The following is a 6,000-nucleotide window of genomic DNA, read 5'->3' as shown; positions in this document are numbered from 1 at the left end:
CGCCCCCCTTCTTCCCCGTTAATTCTCACACTGGTGTACATGCTTCAATATAAGAATACACTTTTCGATAATAATAATTTAATTGTACAACACAAGAGAAACAACCAACTTCGCTTTGATTCTACGCACAGATGGTTCGGAACATTCGAGCGTATGCTTCGTGATGTAATGCATGCATTGTTAATTGCAAGCTATTGTCCGAAGAGAAAATAGTGCACTTCCGACAATTAATGTGATTCTTGTCTGTACACAATGAACTTTCATGTTGAAAATATACAAGACTGTGTATGGGGGCGAATAAGACATAATTTATTGTTTGTTCCAAAATGTGTTTATTTATATTTGTATAAAAATGTAATTAGATTAACATAATGAATTATGTATAAATGTATACACAGATGGTTCTCTGAAGATATCGTGCTTCCGATTCGTGTCTTCCTGAAAGGAGAAAAAGAGTTGGATTTAGTTACAGTAAATATGCTGGAAGCGTCGACTTTCGCTCCCGCCAATGAAGTTCCCGGGTTAGAATCTCAAACTGGGCATAGGTGCTCTTTGTGAATGTTCTTTCATAGTTCCATGTAATTCTCACCCATTCTCATCGTCACGATTAGCCAAAAGTGGCAGAAATGCTACGAAAAATAGATTTCCGCCTTATTGTGTTCGTTAGTTACATGATTTAACTTAAGCCCGACCCTGTGGCCGAGTGGTTAGCACATCGCGCTGCGACGCCAAGGGCCCCGGGTTCGAATCCCGGTCGGGCTTGGTTGTTTGTGAATGTCCATTCATCAATTTCATCATTTCATCACTCATCCCCATCTTCGCAAATTAGCCAAGAGGCACAAAACGCGAAGTAAAATAAACTAAATCAAATCAAAAAAAAATCAATGATTTAACTTAACACTTTGGATATTAGCATCAGTGCTCGAAGTGGAGGGAACGCAGGTGCATACTATCTCCCAGTTAAGAAAATTTTCATAAAGCATCCCCCAGCTAGTATATTGCATTAGCACCCCCTTCTCCTTGTTGATTCAAAGAAGCCCCATCCCAAAACTCGACCAAGTGTCCTCCCCTAGTAAGATAATTATCATAAAGCATCTCCTAAGCTAGTATAAATTGCATATGCATCCCCCAACTAATACATTGTCTCCATGCTAATCCACTGAGCATACCCCTGCTATCCACAAACTCAACAAAGCATACTCCCACAGTAAAAAAATTTTTACAAAACATATCTCCGCTAGTATAAATTGCAGAAGCATCCCAGAACTACTACATTGTCTCCATGTTGATCCACACAAGCATCTCCCTCCTATCCCCAAACTCGAACGAGCTGAAACAAAAGTGACGCTTAATAACATAAATCAAAATGAAATCAACTAAATTTTCTTATTAGATTGAAATCCCATTTTTAGTCATCTTTGGAGTCCAATAACAATGACTCCCTCGTTTGCTTTTGCTGCTTGAATTTGATTTTATTAAATTAGCTTACGAAGTAAACAAGAAATGCATCTTCCTATATTTATATAACTGAACACTCTGTGTTCTATTTACGTAAATCCTCATTTCCTTGGTGGAGTCCAATAATTATACATGTTACATTACGTCATAAAAATTGTGTTCCATACCTCACCGTCAAGTTCCTCTTCATTTATGGTGGTGTTCTTCCTTCTTGTGTTCGTGCTTTTCTTCCTTCTTGTGGTGGATGTGGTGGTGCTGCTCGTAGTGTTTGTGTTCATGGACGTGGTCGTGGTGGTGGTGGTACGGGTGCTTGTGGTAGAAGTGCTTCGGGTGGTGCTCGATGTGTTTCTTCTCCTCTTTCCTGAAATAGGCAAAAACGCTTCGTTAAGGAACACTTTAAACAAAGGGGGCAAAGCGTCAATGTTTCCCTGTTTTTCTAGTTCCATGTACGCCTATTTTCGTATGATCCTGACGAATGCATTGTACTTGATCATGTTGATAATAAGTTTACCAGAGCTAATATCGATATCTCTTCATGAACTGAGGTATAAAACTGGTGTTACCTGTAGAACCCTAAGACATTAGTCCACAAATCTTGTTCAAGATTGCAAAGATAAAACGTAAGGCCGATCATCTTCGTAGCGGAGTGGTTACCACAGTACGCTACGTCGCTGAGGATTCCGGGTTTTGCATCCCAGCCTGGGAATGCGTGTTCTTTGTAAATATCCCTTCATCAATGTCATCATATCATCACTCATCCTCATCTTCGTTGTTAGGCTAAACGTGACAGAAAGCGAAGTGAAATCAATCAACACAACGTAAAGATAGTTTTGTAGATAATTAATCAAAGAATACCTTTGATAACATCAATTTTAAGAATGCAGTTGTTTTAGATAGATATAATATGTCGATCTTATGTAATGCATAAGGTGACAGTTATATTAAGAGCATAGTAAGAAAGGGAGAGAGAGTTGTGTTCCTTCATCAATTTCTTCTAATCATCACTCATTGTTGGGCCTTTGGACTGCGCCTTCAGAGCAGTTTTCGTAACTTCCTATCTTTTCGAAAAAAACTTTAGAATCCCTTCTAGAACATTCACGTGAATGTTTGTGTTGCTTGCTCTCACTGCTGTCCATATGTCTGTAATGGAAAATTGGCTTATGAAACCCGAAACTATTGCGAATAATTGCAACTTAAGAGGTAATCCACAATTTGGATCAGCTTGCTCCCTTGTTTCTAATACTCGCGAGGATTTTACAGAACTGACATAAGTGTGCACCTTATGCACAAAAGAAAGAAAACTTCACCCCATCATCCCCTTAAAAAAAACTATGTAAAAGGAGAAATATATCAGAATCCATGGTTGATCGTTATCTCATCCACAAACAAACCCTCTAATTATTTTCTCCTTTTCCTCAAATTCTGAACATCATAATCCATCCACCTTCTTCCTTTATCTTTCACGTAGAAAAGTTATTTTTTAATAAAGAACTTGGTAATAGTAAGTCATTTTGCAATTCTGCAAAACTATCTTCCAAATTCAAAACTGAAATTGATCGTTATTTTTTTAAACACCTTATTTTGTAAATTGCAGACAAAACTGTTGCTTACTTCTCCTCGTGGTGACCTGCTGATACTACCGCAACCATCCACACAGCGACCAGGAACATCAGCTTGAAAATAAGACAAATAAGAATCAACATAAGAGAAAATAAGTTTGCAGTCTATATAAGGCTACCCAGTATGTTTGATTAAAATCTGATTGCAGCTTCTTCCTAACAGTCAGGACGGGAGAATGTTCAGAGGTTTGGGTTAAGTGTGTGTGTATAATTAATTTAGAAAAGTTATATGATACTTGTGAACATATTCCAGAGGTGTCACCTCAGTGAGGACACAAGTGGGCTCTACCTTATTGTGAAATAGTCTTCTGCTCACACTTCGGCCCACCAACATAACATACAGGAGAACCTTTGAAAATCATTTATAGTAGAGGAAAAATCGCACACATGTCGTGGTAAAAAGAGAGGCGTGATTATGGAGATTGAATGTGATAAAAGGAGACAGACCAACAGAGGAGGAAAGACGGATAGGGAAAGGAAAGAAAAAACATTGGGGGGGGAGGAAAGAGAGAAATAGAGATACGGAAAACATTGCAACATATCATCATCAGTTTTGGCGATGGTTGTTCTGATATGCATTCATATATCAAATATTATCTGTGGTAAAAGTAATTTTCGCAGGCTGAGTAAACCCCAGAACAGCTCCAATGTTTCCTCGTCTACTCTCGATGGGTCTGTACAGCATCTTTCCTTAAATTTGGAGCATCTCTAACGTATTCCATACCCACTGGATGTCCACCAGTGGAACGTGGCACTGAAATGTCTGCACACGAACAACAGGTTTGTGAGCACAGCAAAACTCTCCTATCTTGGATGGAAACAATTTTCTATAATGTCCTGGAGGCGAACAGTGTGCTACGTGGATGCAAGGTAGACCAACAAATACTTTTTGAGTTTATATGTACCCATTTTGTGCATCTGGATCCCATTAAATGTTAATAATACTGTATGTTTCATATCGGAAACATTATTTGTGCTAACCCTGTACTCCATTCCTACGAGCCAATTCGTAGGTACCTAAATATATCAAAATATGAGAGCCTTAAGTCTGAAACATAGCCGGCCCCCGTGCCGGAGTGGTTAGCACATCGCGCTACGACGCTAGGGGTCCCGGGTTCGAATCCTGGCCTGGACATGGATGTTTGTAAGTGTCCATTCATCAATTTCATCACATCATGACTGATCCCCATCTTCGTAAAGTTGCTAAAAGTGGCACAAAAGCGAAGTAAAATAAAACAAATCAATAACAGTAACAATACAAAATCTTGAACATCTCCAGCCGATTGCGCGAATCTAGTTAGCGAGCCTATCAACAGCGTAAAGCGTGAGGAAGCGGGTTAGTGATAGGTGTTTGGTTGGGATGGCGTCAGCAGCTGGCATGTTGATTGGTTGCTTCGGGAGTTGTAACTCGTTTAGAAGCTACAAATGCAAACAAGGTCAGAGATGTTATGAAAATTACAGAAAGAAGTAAATCTTCTCCATAATAAAAACAATACTCGTATTGTTTCTCGAACTTAAATGTAAATTCATCTTATAGTTACCAGTATTCTTGCGTTCATTGTTGCAAAGTTGCTGATGATATTGAGTGAAGTGCAACGTCTGAATCCTACCCATCTCTCTTTATACAACTCCTGGTTTCAGTGAATGCACAAGGCAACAGCTATCTCGTAGATCTCCGAGCTGTATCCAGACCATACCAAGTACAATCGGAAGCAATGAACTATATTAGTCATTATTGTTGCCTTGTCTAGTGGCAGAATACAAAATAAAAGTAGAAAGGGCTTAGTTGGTTAGATATGCCTGTCAAGATAATCGTAAAGGAACTGGCGGGTGCATAATCCGAATCAATAGCCATCACGAAGAGCATTCTCTCCAGGTCTTCATCGGTTCCAGTAGCGAAGGCGTGACTTCATCTGCACTCATCGGAATTTGCTAATTAATTTGTTAACAGACGTGACTATGCTCTAGGTTTTGGTTCCTGAGTCAGTTGTTCTGAATGCATTCGGTCATCGTCTCAGCGATAGCACTTTAGGATGTTTCCAGTAAATACTGAAGGTCTGTGATGTGATGAAGTGACACAAAGAACAGTCATGTCTAAGCCGGGATTCGAACCCGTTGCGCGCTGTGCTAACCATTCCGTCACCGAGGTCGGTTCTTTAAGTGTCTGTTCGGACACATTCTGGTTCGCAAAGTACCGTAAGCGCCCATAGGATCTGAAGTTAATTGTCCATTCTGTTTAAAGCTTAATGGGGATCGGCGTGACTAAACGAGAAACGGTTTCCTCGTCCATCAGTTCAAATGTTCTATGAAAGGTGACAGGTAAAACAGTGAATCCTTTAGTTGATCAATCCGATGTTAATAAATTTTAATGCATAATATTTCGTGCGATTATATGCCTTACATTCTACTTGCCCTCATTAGGTTGTGTAATTGTTACATATGAATTGAGTTAAGGATGGACGCAAATCAAATGAACAAGCATTGATCCCAGAAAGTTTAATTAATACATTGGTTATTCAACAACAATGAATCATAACCAATAATGAAATTATAAAGTATTGCGATGGTACAATTCAACATCCTTGGATGCAATGGTCTCTTCCATTGCATCGGCGGACAGTGGTCACTGCCAAAGAGGCACGGATATTAGGGTGCCGCTACCTTCAGGATTAAGAACTAATCCTTCAGTAGACACAACCAAATACCAATGAAACAATCACCACAGTCCGCCTCCAGCTAGCTAGTCGGTAGGGGTAGGACACCACTGAAGGTTTTCATTGCAAATAAAGATAATTACTTAAAACAAAAAAAGAAAGATTGGAAACAATTTTACTTGAGTTTAATGCTGATTAAGATAAGTAAAGAAGAAAGTTTTTAGATACAAAAGTTCTAGTTGTTTGTGATTGACATTTTCGAGAGGGGA

General features: G+C 39.2%; 1 long non-coding RNA gene across 1 annotated transcript; it reads right to left on the bottom strand.

Moving 5' to 3' along the window:
• Positions 1-334: 334 nt before the first annotated feature.
• LOC145988303 (uncharacterized) lies at positions 335-4,653 on the bottom strand. Its single transcript, XR_014441734.1, has 4 exons — positions 4,619-4,653; positions 3,070-3,131; positions 1,626-1,819; positions 335-438 (listed from the first exon to the last, which is right to left on the bottom strand). It is a non-coding gene; the product is annotated as an uncharacterized LOC145988303 (long non-coding RNA).
• Positions 4,654-6,000: the final 1,347 nt, after the last annotated feature.

Source organism: Lepisma saccharinum, chromosome 5 (assembly GCF_977018435.1).
Source record: "Lepisma saccharinum chromosome 5, izLepSacc3.1, whole genome shotgun sequence".
Classification (NCBI taxonomy): Eukaryota; Metazoa; Arthropoda; class Insecta; order Zygentoma; family Lepismatidae; genus Lepisma; species Lepisma saccharinum.
This window is presented reverse-complemented; position numbering and strand designations above follow the sequence as displayed.